The sequence below is a fragment of the Artibeus jamaicensis genome, unplaced genomic scaffold (assembly GCF_021234435.1).
Source record: "Artibeus jamaicensis isolate MK-2021 breed Jamaican fruit bat unplaced genomic scaffold, CSHL_Jam_final contig_414, whole genome shotgun sequence".
Taxonomy (NCBI): Eukaryota; Metazoa; Chordata; class Mammalia; order Chiroptera; family Phyllostomidae; genus Artibeus; species Artibeus jamaicensis.
Genome location: NW_026521822.1, coordinates 3,772,868 through 3,800,281, shown reverse-complemented (window position 1 = coordinate 3,800,281; position 27,414 = coordinate 3,772,868). Strand labels below are relative to the sequence as shown.

At 35.7% G+C, this 27,414-nt stretch overlaps 1 pseudogene; it reads right to left on the bottom strand.

The window, feature by feature from the left end:
• Positions 1-14,456: 14,456 nt before the first annotated feature.
• LOC119035433 (ornithine decarboxylase-like) overlaps positions 14,457-27,414 on the bottom strand; it is a 53,218-nt pseudogene continuing 40,260 nt past the window's right edge.

Genomic DNA, 27,414 nt, shown 5'->3' with positions numbered 1-27,414 from the left:
GGGCAGAGCCAGCAGCAGAGTGGTGTCAGGCAGGAAAGATCCACCGGACCAACCGGGGCACGCGACCCAGGTGCGCCAACAGCTGTGGGTGGATCCCAGGTGTGAAGAAGCTGGTAGACCCACTGAGGGCTGATCCCGGTCACACATTGGCATGCAGATAAACTGGTGAAGGAGCTAGCAGTGATATGGACCTCACAGGCCCCAGAGGCAGAAAGCTGCAGAGGGAACCACTGTTGTCCCTTTCTGACCCCGCCCCCACATACAGCTTCACAAACCAGCGACCTGGGTGGCCCCAACCTGGTGAACACCTAAGGCTCCACTCCTCATACATAACTGGCATGAACAGATCAAAACATGGCTCAAGAACAACTCAGAGCACCAGAGCTGACAAATCTAAGTGATGAAGAAATAGCCAAACTTTCAGATGCACAGTTTAAAACACTGGTGATCAGGATCCTCACAGAACTGGTTGATTTTAGCCACAAATTAGAGGAACATATGAAGGCTAAACTAATTGAAATGAAGGGAAATACACAGGAAATCAATAGTAATGGAAAGGAAACTGGGACTCAAATCAAAGGAGTGGACCAGAAGGAGGAAAAAAATGACCAAACAGAAAAAGATGAAGAAACAAGAATTCAAAAAGATGAGGAGAGGCTTAGGAACCTTCAGGACATCTTTAAACGCTCCAACATCTGAATTATAAGGGTACCAGAAGGGGAAGAGGAACAGCCACAAGTGGAAAACTTATTTGAACAAATAATAAAGGAGAACTTCCCCAATCTGGCAAAGGAAATAGACTTCCAGGAAATCCAGGAAGCTCAGAGAGTCCCAAAGAAGTTGGACCCAAGGAGGAACACACCAAGACACATCATAATTATATTAGCCAAGATTAAAATGAAGGAGAGAATTCTAGAAGCAGCAAGAGATAAGGGGACAGTCACCTACAAAGGAGTTCCCATCAGACTGTCAGTTGATTTCTCAAAAGAGACCTTACAGGCAAGAAGGGGCTGGAAAGAAGTATTCCAAATCATGAAATCCAAAGACCTACATCCAAGATTGCTCTATCCAGCAAAGCTTTCATTTATAAGGGAAGGGCAGATAAAGCACTTCTCAGGTAAGGTCAAGGTCAAGGAGTTCATCATCACCAAGCCCTTATTATAGAAAATGTTAAAGGGACTTATCTAAGAAAAAGAAGATAAAAAAGATGAACAGTGAAAGGACAGCAAACTCACAGTAATAACAACCACACCTAAAACCAAAGCAAACTAAGAGGACAGCTAGATCAGGAGCAGAACCATAGAAATGAAGATCACATGGAGGGTTAGCAACAGGGGAGTGGGAGAAAGAGAAGGGGGGAGAAGGTACAGAAAATAAGTAGCAAATATGGTATGTAGAAAATAGATAGGGGGAGGGTAAGAATAGTAAGGGAAATATAGAATCTAAAGAACTTGAGACATGTGGTCATAAACTAAAGGGGGGGAATGGTGGGGGAGGGGTATGCAGGGTGGAGGGGAATGAAGGGGGGATATAGAACAAGTGTATCGGCATAATTAATAAAACATATTACAAAAAAGATAAAGATGTTCACTTTTGCCTCTCTTATTCAACATAGTACTGAAAGTCCTAGCCATAGCAATCAGACAAGAGAAATAAAAGACATCCAAACTGGAAAAGAAGTTAAACTGTCATTAGTTGCAGATGATACTGGTATATACAGAATCCCAAAGACTGCACCAAGGAACTACTAGAACTAATGAATGTATTCAGTTAAGTAGCAGGATACAAAGTTAATATCCAGGAATTATTTGCATTTTATATGCCAATAATTAACTAATAGAAAGAGAAAAAAATTTTAAATCCCATTCATAATTGCTTCAAGAAGAATAAAATGCCTAGGAATAAATCTAACCAAGGATGTAAAAGGTCTGTATCAGAAAATTATAGGACACTGTATAAAGAAAATAAGAAAATACAAATAAGTGGAAGCACACACTGTGTTCATGGATAGGGAGAATTAACATCATTAAAATGTCCATACTGCCCAAAACAATCTATAAACTCAATGCAATTCCTATCAAGATTCCAATGGCATATTTTACAGAATTAGAACAAATATTTCAAAAATTTATATGGAACCACCTAAGGCCCCACATAGCAACAGTGATCCTGAGAAAGAGGAACACAGTTGGAAGAATCATGCTACCTATTATCAAAATATACTATAGGCCATAGTAATCAAAACAACATGATACTGCCATAAACATAGACACATAGATCGATGGAACAGTATAGACAGCCCAGAAGTAAACCTACACCTTTATAGTCAATTAGTTTTTGACAAAAGAAACAATATATACAATGAGCTAAAGACAATTTATTCAATAAATGGCATTGGGAAAATCGAACAGAAACATGTAAAAAAATGAAACTAGCCCACCTTCTTATACCACACACAAGAATAGATTCAAAATGGATCAAATACTTAAATGCTAGACCCCAAACCATAAAAATCCTAGAAGAATATATAGACAGCAAAATCTCAGAATAGTCCATAGCAATATTTTATCAGATGTATCTCTTCAGGCAAGGGAGACAAAATAAAAAATAAATGGTACTACATCAAACTAAAATATTTTTGCACAGCATGGAAAACATCAACAAAATAGAAAGGCAACCCACGCAATGGGAGATTATATTTGCCAGTACATATGATAAGGGATTAATATTCAAAATTTATACAAAACTCAATACAAAACAAACCAATAAAAAATGGGCAAAAGACCTGAATAGACAGTTCTCCAAAAAGGACATACAGGTGACCAATAAACGTATGAAAAGATGCTCAGTGTTACTAAACCATCAAAGAAATGCAAATTAAAACCACAGTGAGATACAATTTCATACTGGCAGAATGACTATCATCAGTAAATCAACAAACAAGTGCTGACAAGGATATGGAGAAAGGGCAGCCCTTTTACACTGTTGGTGGAAATGCAGACTGTTGCAGCCAATGTGAAAAGGAGTATGGAGATACCTCAAAAAATTAAAAATAGATCTGCCTTTTGATCCAGCAATTCCACTTCTGGAAATACATCTGAAAGAATTCAAAACACTTATTCAAAAGAACATAAAATCCCCTATGTTCATTGAAGCATTATTTACCACTGCCATGGTATGGAAGTGGCCCAAGAGTCCATCAGTAGATGAGTGGATAAAACAACTATGGGGTATTTATACAATGGAATACTACTTGGCTGTAATAAAGAAGAAAATTTTATCCTTTGTGACATGTATTGATGGACATGGATAACATTATGCTAAGTGGAATATCAGTCAGAGAAACGCAAATGCTATATGATTTCATTTACATATGGAATCTAATGAACAAACTGAACTAACAAGCGAAATAGAAACAGACTCATAGAGAGCCAGATGAAAGCTAAGGGGAGGGAGGGTAGGAAGTGGATGGATTGAACAAAAAAGAAAAAGGACTTATGAACATAGATAACAGTGTGGTATGATTGCAGGGTATAGGCAGGTATAATGGGACTAAGTGATAATGGAAAAAAATGCAATTAAAAATTATAAAAATAAAATGAAATTGAAGGAGAAATAAAGAGCTTCCCAGACAAGAAAATGCTAAAGGAGTTCATCACCACCAAGCCAACAGTATAAGAAATGTTAAATGTTCTTTAAGAAGAAAACAGATTAAAAATATGAATAATAAAATGGCAATAAATTCACATCAACAATTACCTTAAATGCAAAAGTATTAAATGCTCCAACCAAAAGACATATGGACATATCCCATCTATAAGAGATTTACTTCAGATCAAAAGACATGCACAGACTGAAAGTACAGGGATGAAAAAATATATTGCATGAAAATGGAAACAAGCAAACAAAAGCTGGTGTAGAAGTATATATACCACACAAAATAGTTCTAAAAATAAATAAGCAAGCAGAACAGAAACAGACTCATAGATACATAGAACATTTTGATGGTTGTCAGATGGTAGAGGGAATGGGGGGGGATGGGTGAAAAAGTTGAAGGGACTAAAAAGTACAAACTGATAGTTACAGAGTAGTGACAGGGATATGAAGTACAGTACAGGAAACATAGTCAATGATACTGAAATAACTCTGCATGGTTTCTTATTTGTACTAGTGTCAAGGTGAGAAACATTCAAACCTGTAGAGAGTTTTTGTGAGTTTATTTGAGCCAAAATGACAATTGCCAGGAAGTTAAATCTCAATGGATTGAGAAAATGCTCCAGAAAATGACAGTTTTGCACCTTACTTTATACATTACAATCAAAAGAGAAGACAATTACCTGGAGTGAGCACTATCTCCCTGGGCTAAACATAGGGCTTCCACTATCAGAGAAAGAGCTTCCCTGTGCAGGAAGTATGATGGTTTGGGGATGAAAAGATTCCTTCCACATTGAAGGCACCCATCATATTCTAATATTGCTGCTGAGTAATATTCTAATATTAAGTATACATTGGTCTTATCTTGTTCTGAGGTAAAGTCAAGCCACCTTGGCTTCCTTGCTGTTGCTCACAAAGCTACACATATTCTTCTCTAAGGCCTTGGCACTGCCTGTTCCCTCTGTCTAGAACATTTGTCTTCCCTTATAAATTTGCATGGCTTATTCCTGGCCTCCTAGAGGTCTTTTTGCTCCACTCCTGCCTTCTCAGTGAAACCTTCCCTGAGCCAAAATCTATCACCTTCCTTGATTAATTTTTCAACCTAGCCTCTTACCTTTCTGATAAGTTTTTCTATTTAGCCCTTGCTTATTTTTCCACCCCCACTGAAATATAAGCTCTATGAGGGCAAGAATTTTGCCTAATTTGTCCACACTATATCTTTAGTACCTAAAATGATGCCTGGTACAGAATGGGTCAAGTTGTCTTTGCATATGTTATTCCTGCCACCTGGAAGGCTCCTTCTTAACATTCAGGTTTTATCTTAAGTACCACCTCCTTGGAGAAGCCTTCCCTGACTGCACAATTTAAAGTACCCTCATTTCTTCCTATTTATACTTCTCTCAAGACCCTGTTACAATTACTTCTCATACCTATATACATCTGAAATTATCTTCTTATTTGCTTACTTTTCTGTTTTCAATTTCTTGCTTCTGTAATGTAGAAGAGAGAATTCTTCTCCACTTTGTTCACAGTTGATCCCAGAACCTAAAGCAGAATATTAAGACATAGTACCTACTCAATAAATGTTTGATGAATCAATGAATGGGCTCCAGTCCTTTGCACTTTTCATTACCTTTGCTGTAATATTCACACTAACCTCTAAATCTTTCTTTATGTATTTTTGCTCTGAGTATTCTGACATACAGTTTCTACATTAAATATAACCTCATACTGTAGCCCATTGTTTTCCAATTTTATAAAATACTTCAGCCTCAACATAAACAACAACAATACCAACAAAATCCTAATTCTGGAATTTTATCCAACTACCCTGGAGCTAATAAGGGTAAGTTCCTCCTGTTCAGTCTCTTGTTGTTCTATCGCAGTCATCCTACTTCTGTGTCTTTTACTTGTCTGAGCTCAGCGTACTCAGCATCAAAAAGTGAAATACTTTAATCTTCTATTTTGGATGCTATGTTTGAAACAAATTAAAGAGTCAAACTAAAATAATTTCCATACCTTCAATTTTCCAGGCCCATGGGCTTTCTCCATCTCACTCAGAAATGAGGTTGGCCTCTGTTACTTCCCATGAGACATTTCCCTCAGCTGTCACAGCTGAGTTCTCTAATATGTGTGTGTATGTGTGTGTGTGTGTGTGTGTGTGTGTGTGTGTGTGTGTGTGTGTGTGAAAGAGAGAGAGAGATCTCCTGGCCATCTGCATGTACAGTGTTGTTTACTAGTCCTCTACTCTCTTCGGAAGATGTGCAAAGAAGTGCCATTTAGCTGACAACAGCCATTTGTCATTAAACCCCCAATTTAAGCAAGATCCTTTTTGTAAAACAGGAAACTTGCATAATGCATAGAGCAATGTTACTATACATAGGAGTGAAAGACCCTCTATGACACTAGTTCTTGGGATGACAACTAGAATTCTATAGAAGGAATTTAGGGCTTTGAATGTGGGGCTCCTGTGGGAACTGGCTCATCTTTATGGAGTTACATAGATCCTGAAGAAATACATGCATACTGATAGTAACCCAAGTTCTGAGAGATGGAAATGCTGACTGAAAGTTGGGTGGCAATGTATCCTGATTTGCCAGCTGAGTCTCATATTATACCTGTTGTCTCAGGGTAATCATTTAGAGTACTTCCTTTCTCTTTTAAAAGTATCCCTGATTGAATAATCAAGTACACAGCCATCTTAACTAAAGATCAATGTGGCTGGGGCATATTGCAGATTTGTCCAGAATACAAAGAGAAATCTTGCCAAGATTCAATCAAGTATGTCCACTGGTTGATCTTGGCTGGCTGGAATCTTGGACAACTCATATAAAACTGTTTGAATGCAGGCTACTTGACTTTGTTGTCTCAAAACTTGAAGGCAACTAATCCCATAGAAGTATTTACAGTTTGCAACAGGAACCACCCAGAAAAACAAATTTATTTAGTTACTTTCTCCTTTTGGCTTATTACTCAGCCCTATGCTGTCCAATGTGGTGTCCACTAGCCATAGATAGCTACCAAGTACTTGAAATGGGATAGTTCAAACTGAGATGCTCTTGAATATAAAACGTGCACTGGAATTTAAAAACTGAGTACAAAAAAATAAAATATATACCTCAATAATGTTAATACTGATTATATATTAAAATAGTGATATTTTAGATATTGAGTTAAATAAAACATTATCAAAAACTAGTTTAATCTGTTTCATTTTAACTTGTTAAATGTAGCTACTAGAAAATTTTAAATTGCTTATGTGGCTTGAGTTATTTTTCTGTAAGACAGCACTTATCTGATGCTTTTAATTTCATTCCAGAGACTCACTGAACTAGAACTAAGCAAAAGATTCAACTTTATTTCAGACTGCTGTTTAGCCTTCTTTGTTTTCCTCGTATCTGGTATTTACTAACACTTCCAGGCTTAAGACAGATAACAAATAAGTTATCTGTAGGAACAGAATAAATGTCATGAACTTCTAATTTTACTTTCCTAGAGCAACTGATTTAATTAATATCTTTTAAACAGTTATGGTTTTTGCTACAGATAATTCGCTCTTCCTATATAATCTGTAAGAAAAAAGCCTACTTAACATGAATCCATCTTGACAATCATTCACTCATACTCCCTTATTTAGTGGATACTACAAGCAGCCTTTAAGGTGATATGTCCTATTTGCACCTATATTTACAGGAGAGAAATATATGAGTATGTTCTATTAGCAAAAGTTGCTAACATTATCAAGTTAAATAAGCTATAAGGGGAATGTAATTGATTATAAGTTATTTAAGTGGATTTTTGTGAACAAAAGAACATAAATAAGATTTTGCTTCCAAAAGACAATGAAGAATTATAAAATAAATGGCAAATGCTTTTTAAACATGTAATCAATAAATATAGGATCTATATAGTTGGATCAAGCATGTTATTATCAACTAGTTAAAGATTTTGGATTTTATTCTATTTGAACTAGAAAACCTACCAATTTAGGAAGGGTTTAATTTACTTAAGAAGATCACTCTAGCTAATCTATAGATAATGAAAAAACTATGCAGTTGTGACAGTAGGTAGGTTGCAATGGTTCAGGCAATAGATGATAGAATATACACTATGATAAAAGAATTTAGGGGAAAAAGATGGAAAGAAAAAACCTCAAGAATGAATTTCCCATAGAAAGTGCCATCCTGGCATGCAGATTATTTTGAGCTGAAAACAATTAAAAGCCAACAAATTCAAGAACAGGTGTTTTTTTTAACCTCCTGCTTTACCTGCGTGCAGAAATTCATATAGAAAAGGCTGAAAGCTGCTTCGGGAAGGAAAGCTTAGCACATTTACCTTAGTTTAAATCACCTTAGCTTGTATGAATTAAGTGTGGCAGACAGGGAAGACCCAAGCAAAAATCTGTACCCTAGGTTCCCCTTTATGTCCCATTGTCTGTGGGTGACCCTGCAATAATTTATTTACCAAACATTTGTTCTTTCTCATCTACCTGTGAATTGCCTACCTTTCCCTTCTTAGTTCAAAAGGACATATATATGTGTACCTCATTTTGCCACACTGTCTTTGAAATTTCCATGCCTATGTGAATTCCCTGTGGGCATATATTAACATTTGATTTTCTCCTGTTAATCTGCTGTATGTCATTTAAATTATTTGACTAAACCTAAGAACTAAAGGGATAAGAGGAAAGTTTCCACACCCTGATAGCGCCCACACAAAATCATAGATAACAATTAAGTAATATTTTTCCAGTATTTTTTCTATACATAAGTTTTATCCTGGTTGTATTTAAATTTCATATGTAATATAGAATAGAGCTTTATAAACTCAGTGTTATAGTTTTTTTTCATGTTATAAAATGCCTTGTAAATATAACCATTATATAATATCTGCATAGTATTTTGTTAACAGTTGCCATTGGTTACATAACTATTTCTTTCTGTGGTCATTTTAGGTTGCATTAAACACGATGCTATTTTAAATTATATTGTTTTTTATTAACACATTCTCAGAGTTAAGTGCCAAAAGTGTAATTAGTAAGCTAGAGGTTATGAACACATTAGCTATTTAAGTATGCTGCCAAATAGCTTTAAATTCAGGGGGTATTTTTTAAAGACATCTTTATTACTTTATATTCAGATAACAGACTACCCTAACAGCATATGTTTTAGTCAAATGTTCTTTGAGGAATTTCCTTATTAAATAAAATATTTTTAAAATTTGAATTATTTTATTCATTCAACTATTACATTAAACATCTATTTTGCACCAGGAACACTTTAGATGTTTGGAATACAAAGAGAAATAGATTCTTTCTTTCAAGTAGGTATATAACTCAATAATTACCAAGAAGAAGATAATTGAAAATAATATTTTACATAAATATTTTTAATATTCAATTAAGTACTTACTTTCTAAAGTAGTAAATTATTTCTATGTTAATTGTCATTAGGCAAAATTTAGCCCCTGATAGAACTATTAAATATTATAAATTACTAAAATCAAAATTAATGTTTTACTTTTTTTTCAAGAAAATATCTAAATATTTATTATCGTAATTGAATGAGTTGACCCTATGGTTTCAGAATTCCTATTTCCACATAATAATTTGCCAATCTGAGATCTCCCTCCATGCAATCATTCCTTCCACAAATATCTGAATACCTACTAAGTGTCTGGTCTGAGTTAGGAGCCAGAGATTGAAACAACAAATGAAGTCCCTGCCCTCAGGGGGCTGATATTCTGGTGGAGGAGAAAGCTAACAAACAAGGAAGCAAATTGAATTAGGAACATAATTTTTAAAACCGATAAACTGCTCAAAGGGCTATGCCACTAGCAATTGGGATGGGGGCTCCTTCCCTTTGGCATTCTCACTCTCTAAGATCGCACTCCCCACAGGCAGCTGCCAGCCAACAACTCAGCACATGGGGTCCTGACACAGGCCAGTTTTTTGGAGCTGCGGGGCTCCCTGCAACAGCAGGCTTGGTTCCAAGACTTCCCACCAACATGGCTGAAATATTTTTGGACTTGTACTGGAGTCCTAAGCTTTTCCTTCTCTGTCTCCTTCCACTGAGGTCAGAGCAGCCTCCAGTCTGCAGGTTTATTGGATCCTGTTGCCCTTCATGGGAGTTACCCATTGACTCTCCTACACATCTAATCTCTTCTTGGACTCATCTTCTTGAAAGGATAGTGCCAGACAAGCCTGTTAGAATAAAATATGAATATTTAAAGTGTCTTGTGGTAGGGGCATAAAAATGACTGTTGTTTGGAGAACATTTGACCACTATCCATTTCCAAAGTTCACAATGGAGGTTGTTCATTGCTACATTTTTTATTCCTTCTATTCTTTAAAAAATTACTTGCTTTATTTTTTCAATTAGAGTTGACATTCAATAGTATATTAGTTTCAGGCATATAGTACGGTGGTTAGACATTTATACAACTTATGATGAGATCACTCTAATAAGTCCAGTATCTGCCTGGTATCATACATAGTTATTATAATATTATTGACTACATTTCTTGTACTCTATTTTACATCCCCATGACTATTTTGTAGCTGCCAATGTATACTTAATCCCTTCACCATTTTCACAAAGACCCTCAACCCCTCTTCTGTCTGGCAACCATCAGTTTTTTCTCAGTATCCATGAGTTTTTTTCTGTTTCTTTGTTTATTTTGCCTTTTAGATCTCATATATAAGTGAAATCATATGTTACTAGTCTTTCTGTAACTGACTTATTTCACTTACCATAATACCCTCTAGATTTATCCATGTTGTAGCAAATTATAAGATTTTATTCTTATTTATGTCTGAGTAATATTTCATTTTATGTACCACAACTTTTTTATCCATTTGTCTATTTATGGACATTTAGGTTGCTTCCATATCTTGGCTATTGAAAATAAAGCTGTAATAAACATAGAGATTCATGTATCTTTTGAATTAGTGATTTGAATTTCTTTGGATAAATACCCAGAAGTGGAATTTTTAGTCACAAGGCAGTTCTATTTTTAATTTTTTGAGGAACCTCTACATTATTTCCATAATGGCTGCACCATTTTGTAATCCCACCAATAGTGCCCAAAGTTTCCCTATTTTCCACATCCTTACCAACACTTGTTTGTTGATTTATTGATGATAGACCTTCTGACAAGAAGGTATATAAACCTTTAATCAAGTTGGTATATAAAAGTGAAATTGATTTCTGAATTTTAATTTTGCATCCTGCTACTTTACTGAATTTATCAATTCTAATAGATTTTTGGTGGAGTCTTTAGGGTACTCTACATATAGTATAGTATCATGTCATCTGCACATAATGACTGTTTTACTTCTTGCTTTCCAACTTGATTCCTTTTACTATTTTTCTTCTCTGATGACTGTGACTAGGACTTACTATGGCTGTGCTAGTACGATGTTGAATAAAGAAGTGAAAATGTACATCTTTGTCTTAACCCTGATTTTTAAGGAAACCACTTTTAGTTTCCCCCCATTGAGTACAAAGTTAGCTGTGGGTTTGTCATATAAGGCCTTTATTATGTTCCATCTATTCCTGCTTTGCTGAGAGTTTTTCAAATGCTAATAGATATTGCATTCTTTTCAAATACTTTTTCTGTTGGTATGATCATATAATTTTTATTCTTCATTTTGTTTATACGATGCATTAAATAAATTGAGTTATGGATATTGAACACCTAACCATGGTATATAATCTTTTAAATCTATTGATGAATTTGGTTTGCTAATACTTTGTTAAGGACTTTGCATCTATATTTATCAGATATAGGCCTATTTTCTTTTGTTATCTCTTTGTTTGGTTTTGGAATCAAGGTAATGCTGGCCTTGTAAAATGAGCTTGGAAGCTTTTTCTCTCTTCAATTTTTTTGGAGTAATTTGAGTAGGGTAGGTGTTAATTCTTCTTTGAATGATTGGTAAAATTCACTTGTAATTTGATGGTCCTGAACTTTTGTTTGTTGGTAATTTTTTTACTACTAATTCGATTTTGTTAGTAGTTATCAGTCTCTTCATATTTTCTGTTTCTTCTTGACCCAGTCTTGGAAGATAATTATGAATTTATCTATTTCTTCTAGAATGTTCACTTTGCGGGCATATATCAAAGTATTTTGTTACAATTCTTTGAATTTATGTGGTGTCAGTTGTCACTTCTCTTCTTTCATTTTTGATTTATTTATTTGGTTTCTTTCCTTTTTTTCTTGATGAGTGCAAATAAAAGTTTAGCAATTTTGTTTATCTTTTTAAAGAACCACCTATTGTTTTAATTGATCTCTTGTACTGTTTCCTCTCTGTTCTTTATTATTTTATTTCTTCTACTTGCTTAGGGCTTTGTTCTTCTTTTTCTAGTTTTTTTTCTTAGATGCAAGATTAAAGTGTATTTTTGAAATTTTTCTTGTTTTAAGAGGTAGGCCTTATAATATATTATTATGAAATTCTTCTTAGAACTGCTTTGGCTGTGTCCCATACATTTTAGGTCCTGTTTTCATTTTCATTTGTCTTAAGGCATTTACTGGTTTCTTCTTGATCTTATTGTTACCCTTTCATTGTTTAGTGCATGTTATTTAGTCTTCCTTTAGCTATATGTTTGTGTGTTTTTCTTTTTTTTCTTGTAATTGATTTCCAGTTTTATACCTTTGTGGTCAAATAAGATGCTTGATACAATTTCAATCTTCTTAAGTTTATTAAGACTTGTTTCATGGCCTATCATGTGTTCTACTCTGGAATATGTTCCATGTACACTAGAAAAGAATATATATTCTGCTGCTTTGGGCAAAATGTTCTAAAAATATTCATTAAATATATCTGTTCTAATGTGTCATTTAAGGTCACTGTTTTTTTTTGCTGATTTTCTGCCTGAATAATCTACCCATCAATGACAATGTGGTATTAAACTCCCCTAGTATGACTATATTACTGTCAACCTCTCCCTTTATGTCTGTCAACATTTGTTTTATGTATTTTGTTGGGTGCATAGATGTTCATGAGAGTTATGTCCTCTTGTTGGATTGATCCCTTTATCATTGATGCCCTTCTATGTCTCCTGTTACAGCCCTTGATTTAAAATCTACTTTGTCTGATATAAATATTGCTATAAGGTATTTTGGGGTTTTTTTGTATGTTTCCATTTTCACGGAATTTTCCATCTCTTTACTTTCAGTCTGTATGTAATTTTCATTCTGAAGTGGGTCTTGTGGGCAGCATATGTATAGTTCTTGTTTTCTTATTCATTTAGCCACCCTATATCTTTTGATGGAAGCATTTAATCCATTTACATTTAATAATTATTTGTAGTTATGCCATTTAAATTACATCAGTTATTGCCATTTTAATTATTTTCTGATTGTTTTTCCAGTTCTTTTCTGGTCCTTTCTTACTCTTTTCTTGTATGTTGATGACTTTCTGTAATGTGTTTGGATTCTTTTCTCTTTGTTTCTTATATATATCACTTGTAGATTTTTGGTTTGGGGTTACCATGTACTTTGTATATACCAAGCTACATTTATAGCAGTCTATTTTAAGTTGATTGTTTTATTAGTTTGAACACATTCTAAAATCCCTATTTTTACACATGCCCTCCACGTTTATGTCTTTGTCATTATTTTTTACTTTTTTGTATTTGTATGTTTGTATGTATTCATTAATTTACTATAGTAGTTACACATAATCTTCTCACTTTTGCTTTTAAAACTTTTTACTAAGTTATAGTTGGTTGATACACTGCTTTATTATGTGTTTGCCTTTTTCAGCAAGAACTATTTTTTGTGATATTTTCTTATTTATATTTTTTATCTTTTTTCTTCTTCTTAAAGAAGTCCTTTAACACTTTTTTTAAAAGTGTTGCTGAATTTATTAAAATAAGCAACTGTCAAATGTTGCACCATATTCTTAACTTATTTGTAACTTTGCAACTTGTCCTGGGAGTGAAGTTAAAGTGAGAAGGAAATGTGCTTGGTCTCTGCGGGCAGGGCTCAGAGGGCCTCATGCACTGTCCCTGGGCACTGACTGTGATGGGAACAGGACAATTGGTTAACAAAGGGCTCTGGATAGTCCACGTCACAGCCACCTCTGTGGACATTTAGGGTGGGCTGAGCCACTAAGGCAGATATTGGTCCCTGTCAGCAGCAAAGGATATAGCCTTTCTCATCCATCTTTTTCTTTCTATGTGCACAAACTAGATCTTGTGAGAATCCCCAGCAAACTTCATATAGGACTCATGTACTTGAATTAAAAATGCTCAACAGAAAAAAAAAAAAAAACATGTCCATAGAGTTTCAAAATAACAAAAAACCATCAACTCTACGTCCTCTGGGACAATTTTCTCAGACTTGGGGGAAATTAAAACATCAATTCCCACTTGTAAAAACACATGCAAGGCAAGTCATGCAGAATGGACACACTAAAAATTTCCCAATGCCTAATTATTTCAAGGTACTTTATTTTTAAAACAGGTCATAACACTGAGGTGCCAGCCCATTCTGCCAAGCTACAAATGCTTGCTCTGCAGCTGAAGGACACTCTTTAGTAGTATATTTAAAAATTAAATAAAAATCCATATAAAAGAAGTATTCAAATAGTTTCCATAGGAACACAGATAAGTGTGACACCATTCCCTAGGCTTCCATATTGTTTCATCTGTGCCAACCCTATTTACAATTACCTTTCAATAATTAAGTTAAATGGTACCACTGAATCCCTTAATTCAAGCTACATTCACACTAACAGCTACAAAAAAATGGTATCTACACATTGATATGAGCTGAAGCATAGGTTGCTGGGTGCCATTTTATTCCACTCTCTGGTTCTGGACTAGCTGCATCAGTTGCCATGTCAGCCCTGACATCACATAGTAGATAGTTGGCCTCTGAAATCCACTGAAAGTAGAAGCAGCAACAACGGTGTAAGCACATGTTTTCAAAGAGCATCCAGTCCCCCACAGGGATCTCAGGCAAACCATAGCACTTTACAATGTGATCAAGGCCATCATATGTTGGCTCCCATATGCTGGATGAATAATACTGTACTCATCTGGTCAGGGTTTCTTCTGCAGAAGGAGCTTCACGTGCACATGATCATAGAGGGTTCAGTTAAATGATCCATATACTCCATTACTCACTTAATACATAAAAGTTTTCCACTTGAATCATGTTCATCTTCAGAGCCTGTTTGTTCCTTTAATAGGAGTTTTTTGGCAATGATATTAACCACAAGTGTGAAATTGATGCAACATCATATCTGCCTCATTCAGCTATGAGTGTTACTCCTGAATCTGACTAAAAATACTTGTCAAGAGCTGTGTTGATTACAATGGCAATCTCTTCAAACTTGAACTTTACATTCTCAAATCCAGGAAAGCCATCACCAGTATCAAGCAGATCCAATATCTGCTTCCATGACAAAGATTCAGTGGGCATCAGATATAGCCTGGATGAAGATCTTAGGATCAATACAGCCACTTCCTATATGGAAGCTGACATGGATTACATCAATATTTAATTCTTTTGCCTGTTACCAAAGAGGCCTGCTCTTTTGTAATTGTCAGGAGCCAGCCAGCAACCATCCCCTGACAAGGTCAGGACCATTGAGATGCACCTGCAAGGCAGAGGCAACTGTGGCTGGATTTCCTGTCTATCTTACATGTTTGTTTTGGTGATCAAAAGGTGGTGGGATTGTTAGACACTTGTATTTCAGGTTCATTTATTAGCATAATTTCAATGAAATAGTACAAAATAATTTTTTGAGCAGAGAACAAAGTCCCTGTATGTTTAAAAGTTATTGGAGTGACAGCCCCTCCTTTGCCTTGAATGGGAATGTATATCAATTGGACAGGCAAAGAAATAGCTATTGCAGGCTGGGTGCATGGAGGTGGTTGCTGGGGAGTCGGAGTTTGTGGTGCACGGAGAGGCATTTTGGATGGAGGGGGCTGGATGGCTGGGTTGGACATCGCAGGGGCCTTGTAGTAGATTTCCTATTGCCTCTACTCAATCTAGCGTGTCCTTTTGCCCCATGACAAATTCTGAGAAACTTTGATGTACAATGGGGCATCCGGGTTCTGTGCATGGAGCTATTTTTTATTGTCTGGTTTGTGGCTCTCCTGGTCAAAATGATCCTTGTTTGTTATGGCTGAGTCGATGGGAACTTTCGTATTTTTCCTGGTTGCCTTTGTGTTAATTTTTTCTGCTTAACTGATCATGCTATGCTGCAGATGTTGATTGCTACCTAGAGTGGAAATGTAGAAACCTGGTTGTACTTGCAGTAAATGGAGTGGAGTTTCATTGTCCTTTGGGGCGTGTTGTCATCTGTTGCCCATTGCCTACACCTTGCCCATCTTTCGCGAGTCCCTGGGCCCTGCTGTGGCTAGTCCGCAGCATGTAATGTGGCATCAAATTTAATATTGAGACAGCACTGCTTTGGAATCATCGGGGCAATCCACAAAAACCAGCTGTGCCTGGCAACTTTCATCAATTTGACTTCACTATTGAAAATCGTCATCTGGATGTCATTATTGGAAGCATATCTGAGACACTTGTTTATAAGGACTTTCATAAATAATCCTCTCTGGAGGCACCTCAAGATTGTACTAATTGTATTTCAGTCTTGTTGGCACAGTCAAATCCTGTCTGGTGGCAGCTAGGACTTCACTTTGATTCTGCTGTCAATGCATTTGACTGCATAAAAGGGGATGACTTGAGGAAAAGCTTTCAACCATTTCAGATGGTTCTTTAGAATGCCTCCCAGGTCTGCAACATAGAAAGCATCCTTATCATCAGAAGAACCATCTTGCTTTACTTTTTGGTCCAGAATGTCCTTGTCAGTAAAACCTTCATTGAAGAAATGGTAGTCAAACTTTTCATTACTAACATTGTTCACGGTTTCTGGATGTTCTTAAAGAACACTACAAGATGGGATTTAAAGAAATTGTTGTCAACTTTTCACAAAGACAGTTCTTCATAATTTCCAAGTCTCACTGAAAAAGAGTGTTCTTTTTGTACAGCCATGGGAATGTCTTGATAACACAGATGTGTTCCACCTCAGAGTGCAGGGGTGGCTCAAGCTGACCCACAGAGATGATTCCTCCCAATGCAGAGAACCACCAGCCTCCCCCAAAGCTGCCAGTCTGGTTGCACCCTGCCTTGCTCCCTCCTGTGGAGGACAACAGCAGGAAGTGGTACTGGCTGAGGAAATTGACCCTTTCAACACTTCTTATAATACTGGTTGGGTGATGGTGAATCTGGGCTTTTTTTCCTCCCTTCTCTTTTCCTTTCTTTTCTCTCTTCTTCTTTTGTTTTTTATTTTTTAAATCTAGGAAGCTCTTTCTCCTTTAATGCTAAATGATATCCCTGCTGATTAGAGCCTGGTTGATTGTAGGCCCTTTCTTTTCATCACTTTAAATATTTTATGCAATCCCTCCTGACCAGAAAAGTTTGTTGAGAACTCAGTTGATGGTCTTATGGGAGCTTCCTTTTAAGTAACTAACTGCTTTTCTCTTTCTTTTAAGACTTTCTCTTTGATCTTTGCCATTTTAATTATATGTCTTGGTGTGGGCTTCTTTGGGTTCATCTTGTTTGGGACTCTGCACTTCCTAGACTCGTATGTCTATTTCCTTTGGCAGTTTAAAGAAGTATTCAGTCATTATTTTTGCAAATAAGTTTTTAATCTCTTGTTCCTTACTCCTTTTGGTACCCCTATGATGTGAATATGGTTATGATTAATGTTGTCCTTGAGGTCCCTTAAACAGTCCCCACTGAAATTATTTTTTTCTTTTTTCTTTTCCAGTTGGGTGTTTTCAGCTACCTTAGCTCTCAAACTATATCCTCTGTTTTATTTAATATGTTTGCTATAAATATGATTTTATCCTCTGCTTTAAATAAATCAGAGGATAAAGCCTCTTCAGCCCTCGTCCTAAAGCCAGATAATTCAGTTACTCCTTGTATGTCACTGATTTTTTGGAACTGCTGTCTCTTTGCTGAACCTTAGGGCAAGTGAGTTAGTTTGTGTTCAGGCTCTTTAAGAGTACACCTAGGTCTACAGAAGGCCTGCACCTCATGAAGACAGAATCCCTGCTGATTTTCACAAGGACTCTCTCTCCTGCCACTGGTGCTCTAGGTTGGGAAGCTGGGTATGAGGCTCAGGACCCTCACTTTTTAGCGGGAGACCTCCACCACCAAGATATCCCTCCTGATTTGTAACTGTCATACATGAGTGTGGGGCCAGTTCTTTTATGTCTCCACCCCTCCTACTAGTCTTGACATGGCTTCCTTATATCCTTAGTTATAGTTTTGTTCAGCTAGTTTTCAAGTGATTCTCAAGGATAGTTGTTCTATAATTTAGTTCTAATTTTGATGTGGTAATGGGAGAAGGTGATCCCAGCATTTACCGACTCTGCCTTCTTGACCAGAAGTCCCATGTTGCCTAAATTGATATGTTTTACTTTAGGTATAATAAAGGTACATAAGTTTGTAGCTTATTTTACAATAGAGCTAATATCAACTTAATGAGTTATTTAGATGGAAAATTAAACTTCTATAGATCCTGAAAATCTAGGATTGAAATTAAGAACCAGTAGCCATTTGATCAATGTTTTAGGACATTAACTGACATTATCTTAGAGGCACTAGATTCAAACACCAGGAACTAAAACTGTAACAAAAAGAAAGTGAAGTTTTCTCCCTTTACCTTTTGCAGTTGATCTCTTCTATTTTTCTTTCTTTAACTTTAATTCTTCTAAGAAGAAAAAGAAACTATTGGTATATACTGCACACTCAGAAAATCAAAAGTGTCTTGTTTTTTGTTGCAATTTACATTTTGAATTTAGTCAAGATCTAATTTACAAAGGACTAAAGTCTAGAAGTTTGCAAATATATTTTTGGGGTGGTGAGAAGAGATCACTCATCCACACTTTATGTGTATCCTGCTTCTAGAGGAGTTGGGGAACTTAGGCTTTGTCATGCAAACTGAGTAGGTGTTGAGGCAGGTAAATGTTTTCAAATGTTTCTTCCATTGTTATAAGAGCTAAGATTTAAGTGGTACTAGTTGGAAGAATATGAATGTAGATACAGACCAGATAAGGGTATTCAGATAATGAATCTTTTCAATGCATATTATGCTTGACATTACACAGCAGGGACTTCTCTGGCACAAACTGTCAAGAGTGCTTTGGTTGTCCTATTTTATTGTAACGAAGGTTTCATCAAATTCTGGAAGGCAGACCCTCTCCATTCTCTGTCTTATTTCCACCAGGAAGAGAATTCAATCTTTACTCACATATTTATTTAATAAATATAATTTAATAAAATTGAATGTCTACTATGTATTAGGCACCATTCTAGACATTGGATATGTTGATGAACAAAACAGATAGAGGCAAATTAACAAACAATTAAAAATATATGTGATATTAAAAGCTGTTAAGTGCTATAAGAAATAAAAGGAAAGTAGGTTAGATGATCTAGGAAAGCTGGGGCAAGTTAGGGAAGGAGTTGCAATGTTAATTAGGAGGAACAGAATTGGCCTCATTGAGAAGCTAACATTTGAGCAGAGACCTGAAAGAGGTTAGGGAGGTAGCCATTTGGATGGATAGCTGAGGGGAGAGCTGTCCCCACAGAGGGAAGAGCCAGTGCAGAGTTTCTAAGGCAGCAACATGCCTTCTGGATCAAGGGACCACAAGGACTTCTATATAGCTGAGGCAGAGAAAGCAAGGAGGGAAAAACAGTAGGTACTGGGGTCAGAGACATGGGTTGGATGCTTTAGACCATTGTTAAAACATCAGATTTTATTCTGAGTAAAATGCAAGGTTTTGAAAAGAAAAGTGGCATGATCTGATTCACATGTAATAAGGGTCAGTCTAGCTTCTGGACTGATATAACAGATGGTGAGGTGCAAGTGTAGAAGCAGAAAGACCAATGAATTAATTGTAGTGAACCAGGCAAGAGATAAAAGTGATGCCAACTTTCTTGGCAACAGCACAGATTGTGAGAGACAGTCAGATCCTTTCCTGTGCCCATCCCACCCTCAGGTCTATAAACACTGAGAAATGAGTTTGCCAGAATAAAAACAAAGACGCTGAAATAGAGAACAAGTGGGCAGCGACCAGAGGGGAGAGGGAAGGGAACTTAAGGGGAAAAAGGGGGAGGGATTTTGAGGAACAAGTATGAAAGACACAGAGATGAGGACGGGGGGGGGGGGGGGGGGGGGATGGGAGGGAGGGGGGAGACCGGGCGGGGGGGGGATGGGAGAAATAGATTAAAAAAAAAATGTACTTGAAAAGTAACTAAATAAAAATAAAAATAAAAAATAAAAAATAAAAAAAGAAATGAGTTTGCTCCTCAACTTGGCAGAGTCAGCAGACACAGGAAAAAGGAGAAAAGCCTTGATATTCCTTATGCAATGGAGACTGTTACACTGGCAAGACATGAATGGACTTGGTGTTGATCATCTTTGTAGGGTTGAATAGCATGTCCAGGAAAACAGAGTAAGTAATGATTCTAAGAGAAAAAGGAATTAAAAAGAGGACATCAGGAAGAGAGGATTGGGATCTTGGAAGGGAAAGAGGAAGAATCCATGGGGAATTCTTAAAAATCTAGCCCTTGTTGTGTGGTGCAAAAGAAAGGCAGCAAAATATTCAACAGCTCTCTGATTCTTTTAGTTTTAAACTAGTGACTCTTGCCCTCAGGAAAATAGTCAAATCTCAGTTCCTGAATGTCTTGGTTCTCAAACAATTAAGTTCTTAATGAAGCTGTTCACAGAAAAAAATGTTTCAGCTATCTAAACCAAACTTCAGGTATGGATTCTCTACCTGACAACAATTTTGTGCTAATATCTGTATGATTAGTCACATGTCTCTCATGCAACAAAGGAGACTCTGTTTTCAAATAGTTTTCTGGAATGAATTAATTTCAAGAATCTATGTTTCATTGTATATGGTGATGTTTGGAAACCAACCTGTTGTCATAATCAGGGGAAGGAGTGCCACTGGAATTTATTAGGTAGTGAGGCCAGGATACTACTGAACATCCTGCACTGCACAGGACAGCCCTCCACACCAGTGAATTACCCAGCCCCAAGTGTCAATAGTATCATGGAAGAAAGACACTGCCCTACACCTATGAGAGAAACCCTGAGTAAAGAAGTTTTTGTCATTCTTAGTGTCTAATGCATTTATTGTCATTTTAGGGGAAAGCATATATAGTGATATGTAGGAAAGGGAGGGCCTAGAACTCTCCTCCACAATTATTGGTGCAACCCAATTGTAAATTAAGTTTGATTGCCTCAATCTGTGCCCATTCCTGATTTCAGGACCTAGATGGTTAAGTAGGTGAACTCATTCACCATAGTACAAAAGAAGTAAAAGGCCTACCATGCAGGTTGCATTTCCATGATAATCAGAACAATTCTGGCACTGGTTAGCTTCTAAACCATAAAATCTACTTAAATTATTATCTTAAATTAAAAAGTATCTTAAATGAAAAACCATAAAATCTACTTAAAATTACTATCTTAAATTAAGTAGATTAAAATATACTTAAATTACTATATTATGTAATCAAAATATAGTAATAATTAGTTTAGCTGTGGGTTAGATAGTTATAGTTTATTTTAAAATACCTAACACATGACTCAAGACACTAAGAATCACAACATAGTTGCCATGGAGAAATGTATTTCAAGTAAAAAATGGCACAGGCAGACTGCATATCCTGAGGGTGCTCATGAACACAATCCACCTTCAAAGATCCATTTCCCACACACCTTGAATTCAATGCCTCTTTGGTATCATGATCTCTCAAATAGAGTGCAGGCATCCCAAGGGGTGAGCATAACAAACTTCTATTTATTTATCTTATAAAAATTAAAGTTCACCATTAATGTATGGATTCTTACTGGTTTTCTCTTAGTCCACTGTGAAAGGTTTGTGTAACCCACCGTTGTCAGGGGTATTACAAGACAGAAGTGTTATGAGTAGCATTTTCTGTGTCAGTTCATTCTCAGCTACATGTTCTGACATTTTTCAATTGACACATGTCTTTGCCTGCAACCATAAAGTTCTTTTGTACTATGAAGAGGTACCTGGCTATCTCCTGGCAAGTTATTCAAAAGAGCTGTTAAGTTTTAGAGTAGTGAGTTACTTTCTACTATAAAAAGATGAATGACATCAATTGCTTACCATTTCTACCATGACAAGTGGTTGATAGGGGGCTAGCTGGTATTTTAAAAAACATAAACACAGCATGAGAAGTGAGAAATGATCTGCTTTTGAAATAAATATATACTATAGGGAGAATTTTAAAAAGATGTTTAAAAATGCTCCCTAGTTATGTGATCTCAATACCAAAACCAAAATAAGCAACTTATTTTAAAAATCTATCTGTACTATTATAAAAATTGGAGATAATTTTCTAATCTGTTAAAAATCTTTCAGACACAGTACTAATGGATTTCTTCATCTATTTTTATAAAAGAATAAACAGTGCAAAACCTTTCAGTTTGTGAAAAAGTAGATTTATATCAGGGTAGGACAATTTAGATAGTTGGGAAAACACCTCATGCTGGTGATAAGGGACTCTGGAGACCCTGGGAATCATGCTCTTTGGGTCCCAGGGGTGTCCCTCCTCCCTACTGATCATTGTGATTGTGCAGCCATTTCTTAAATATGAGATAATAAGAAATGTATAAATAAGTCATTATTGCCTGTAATTACTTTATGCCAAACACAACTTCAATTAATTAATAAAAGTTACATCTATAAATGTCTACTTATTATCAACATTTTCCAAAACAACCCATCTTTAACTGTCATTGTCTTTCTGTTTTTGTATCTGTTACTGACACCAATCTGATGTGACAATTAGTGTGAAGTCCTTGATATGAACTACAATTCTTGCAGTTTAGTCCCCAAAGCAACTCCAGTGATATTCACTTTCATACCCAATTAACATTCCCCCAAAGAACTTTTGTTTCCTTGGCTGTTTCTCCTTTTCCAGAAGTGTCCTGAATTTTAAAAAAATCAATCTCTCCATAAGTAAAGTTGGTGTTGATTCTCTTTCTATCTATTAAGCTCTGAGAATCATCCTCAAACATTATTAGGGAGTTGCTCCAGGCTTTTCAAGCAAAATTACTCATTTTAATGTAAAAATTTTAGTGGACATTTAAGTAAGAGTAATTGGAGTACTTTTGCTTTAATCCCAACATGTTTTATTTGGATGAGTGGGCATATATTTCTTCTATTTTTGTTTTACATATGAAAAAACAGAAGTATCCTAGCATTGAAGAATATCCAGACTTTACAATAAATGGACAGCAGATTTCTCAAATGGTGTTAAGTCATTTAAGACCCTCACATATAATACAATCCACATCCTGTATTTTACAAGATCAGTGCTGTAACCCCTGAGCTACAGGGCCTTACTGAATCCTATATTTTAGGAACAAGGATTTGTGAAATATTATCTTATTTAATTGCTTTTATAATTTAATCTCTTTATGAAAATGGATTATTAGTTTAGAATGTAAGCATGAAAAAAGTCAGCAACGAATGACTGCTGTCTTTTATGAGTAATGGCCATTTTGATTATCCCTATTCAAGGTATGAGAAATATAAAGGTTATGCTAGGTTAATTATATTTTGTGTTGAAGACATTGCATATTAGATTGCTTATTTATAGTCATTTATTATAGTTAGGAAGTACTGTCACTAAATTTTATTTAGATGGATTTTATTGAGCAGGAGGGAGTTGGTTTAATTTAAAAATTTTTCTATATATTTTTTATTCTCACCTAAGGACATGCTTATTAATTTTACAGAGGGAGGAAGGAAGGGAGAGAGAGGGGTAGAGAAATATTGATATGAGAGAGAAACATCTACCCTTTGCTCGTTGTATATTTCTCTGATCATTAAATTATTTCAAGCTATTTAGCCTCATTGCACACTGAGTGTTCAGCTCCATATTTCCATCAGCAACTATTTTCTCAACACAGTGTGCATAGAAGTGTAGTAGGTGCTGAGCAGAATGCATGGAGACTACAGGGGACAAATTTCATCTGTGTATCACTTTTAACTGATGAAGAAGTCTCCTTCAAATGGCACCAAAGAAGTCAGAAAGAGACTCAATCCAATACAAAACTAGTTACTAAGTTTTCTTAGTAACTGGTAACTTAGTAACTTTCTCTATTTCACATTTATTTTTCAAAGAGATAATTTTTGTGAAATCAAAGGTCCTTCTTAATCTTGACATCTTACTACTCTAGTCTCCTTTTCCATGAAACTTTACCTCAAAACCTATGTTCTTGCTGCAGCGCTATCTCAGATTGTGCCATACCTTATTACACTTTTAAATCTCTACACTCAACATTCTTTTTGACTGGAATTCCTGTTGCTCCTTCTCTAACTTTACCTGGTGAGTGTCTACTGATTCCACAGCCCAGCCTTTAGATAATCCATGAAGGTTTTCTAAAATTTATTTATTTATTTCTAAAATTTATTTATTATTTCTAAAATTTATTAATTTTCTCCATTTGGTAAATTCAAAGAGGATTGACCATTTCCTTTGTTAGTCTGCTATGGCTGCCATGACAAAGTACCACCAACTGGGTGTCTTAAACCATAGAAATTGGTTGTATCACAGTTCTTGAGGCTAGAAGTCCAAAGACAGTGTTAGCAGCATTGTTCACTCTGAGAGCTGTAAGAGAGGCAGCTTTTCTAGTCTGCTCTCCTTGGTTTGTAAATGTCTATCTTTTTCCTGCCTCTTCATACTGCCTTTCCTCAATGCATGTCTGCATCCACATTCCCTCTTCTTATAAGCAAACCAGTCATAATGAATTAGGGTCCATTCTAATAACTTCATTTCAACTTGATTACTTCCATAAAGACCCTGTCTTTAAATAAGGTCTATCTATTCTAAGATATTGAGGGTTAAGACTTCAACATATGATTTTGGGAGGATTCAGTTTAACTTATCAACCCGCTTTTATTCCTCTTTCTCTATTTATGTTGTAATAATTTCTTGTACCAGTAATTTATTTCTTCCTGACACCTTCCACTAGGTCAAAAGCCATTACAGAATGGGAACCACATTTAATTTTTCTTTGTGCCCCTGAACTAGTATAATTTCTATTATGAGAGGTGGCTCACTAAAGTCAGTTGGTTGTTTCATTGATGGAATGGGGAAAGAACAGAGACCTAAAATGGTAATGATAAAATTTCTCCATTCAATTTATAAGAAGAACTATGGGAATGTGCCTGGAATTCTACATTTATCTTTTTTATTTGTCTATCTCTATCACTAGACTATGAATTCTTTGAGAACAGAAAGCATTTTTGTTCTCAATTATGACAGAAATCATTAATTAGTGGCTCATTCAATATTTCCCTTGCAAGTAAGCGAAGTTCATGCGATAGAATTCTAGCCAATGAAACATAAGTGAAAGTATGAATGGGACTTTCAGGGGAAAAAAGAAGCAGGCTCAGCCCTCATGCTTTCTTGCCCTTTTCTGTTTCCCTTTTCCTACCCAGAATGCAGAAGCAATGCTTAGAGGTGAAACAACCATTCAGTGACAAGGTCAGCAGCACATAGTAAGTAAGGATGGCTAAGCTCAACAGAAAATACCTTTATCTCAATATTGAGAGATGTTCTCTTGGTATAAGATTCTAAGTTGATATTTATATTCTCTCAGCATTAAGTAATTATTGTTTCCAATGTTACTTTTAAGACTAACCACCATTCAAACTGCCTTTATGTTCTAGGTAGTCAAGCCTTCCCAATGGCCGTTTATTTAAAATTTCTTTTTCTTTGGTGTTTTGCTTCATTGTGAGATATTTACATATGAATTTATCTTTCTAAAATTATACTTGTGATTATTGGTCTTCTTGAAAATGAGTATCAAAGTTTTCCAATAATTAGGAAAGATTTTCAGTCCTTATCTCTTCAAATATTGCCTTTTCCCCATTATTTTGATTATTGCTCTCTGGAAATTCTATTAATGTATGTCAGAGTTCCCTATCCTGTCTTCCATGTATTTAACTTTTCTTTTACATTTTTTACCTCTTAACTTCTATGAACTATATTCTGTATAGCTCTTTTGGTTTTATCTTCCAATTGACAAGTGTCTCTCTTGTTGTGTCTGTTTTACCTGCTGTTTGCATTGCCTAATTACTTTCAATTTGTATATTTGTTACTTCCCTTAATTCTATTAAGTTCTCTAGTGATTCTTTCATAAATATATTTTGTCATTGCTTTAAAATTTCTAACTCTTGTTCATGTTCTCAAGCTTATCCTTTATCTCTCAAAACATTAAATATAGTACTTTTTATCTTGAGTGTCTGATAATTCCAATATATGAAGTCTTTGTAAGTCTTATTCTATTTACTGTTTTTGCTGGTTTACCATTATTTTTTAATTTAATTTACTTATTTTTAGAGGGGAAGGGAAGGAGAGAGGGAGAGAAATATCAATGTATGTTTGCCTCTCGTGTGTCCCTTGCTGGGAACTGGCCTGCAACCCAGGCATGTGCCCTGACTGGGAATCGAACCGAGATACTCTGGTTCCCAGGCCCACGCTCAATCCACTGAGCTACACCAGCCAGGGCTGGTTTGCCATTATTATGTTTTGGTTCCTTATGTGTTTTGTGAAATTTTTCTGTAGGCTGATCAGTTTTCTTGTAACATTATCGGAACATTAGTGAGAATTCTTTGGGCCTAGGATTTGTTTTGAAGTTGCTTTGCTTATGTAATATGCCTAGAAGTACCATTAACCTGAGTCTATTTTATAGTCTTTACTTGTTTTTTCAGAAACACAAAATCATAAACTATATTGTAAACCTACATAAAGTCAGGGTCGTGGTTTTGTGTTCTGAGGAGTGATTACCCCATCCTCTGTCCAGCACACAGGCTGAAGCAGGTGAATTTATTTCTTGTTCCTTCTAGATGATGGTTTTACTTCTTGTGTACACCGAAGGTGTAGAACTTTAGATGCTAGCTGTACATTGGGTTATTTTTTTATTGTCTTCAGCTTCTTGTAGGGACATTATGTTTTACTTCCTGCCTCCTGCATCTCACCAAGCAGTAGCTCAAATTTTCCTGTATTGAGTAGAAAACCTCAGAAAGATCACTTTGGCAGTCTGTTGCCATACAGGTTTCACTTCATTTCTGACCTCTGAGGATTCCTTCTTAATGATGATATAGTCTATATTTTTTCCAGCATTCTGGTTGTTTCAGTGAGGACATCACTCAAACTGATCTATCTGGTCTAGTACCAGAAACAGAAGTAAAAACAATTGTTTACATTGATTAAAAAAATCAAAATAAGCTGAAAATCTACCTATACAAATTTGGGGTACATATACACTATAAATGTCCTAAAGCCCTTTAAAGGAATGTTGTAGATGCACATACACTGACATAGAAATATCTCTAACATACTTTTAAGTGAAAGAAAAATGTTATGTATAATAGGATTCTAATTAGTTAATAAGAAATGTGTTTTGCAAGAACACATTTTTATTTAAGTGCATAGGAAAAGATCTAGATGTTTACATACTAAAATGAAAGGAATTTTCTTTTTTTTAACTTCCTGTAATGATGTATTCTTGCACTACTTGGGTTTTTCAAAAATAAACACAAGTTTAAAGGAATAAATGACATAAGGCATATGGAGCACTTAATAAAGTGCCTCACACACCATAAAACTTAATAAATTTTCACTTATGTGATCATTTTTATTTAAAAATAAAAGTTATTTATGGGGTACAGC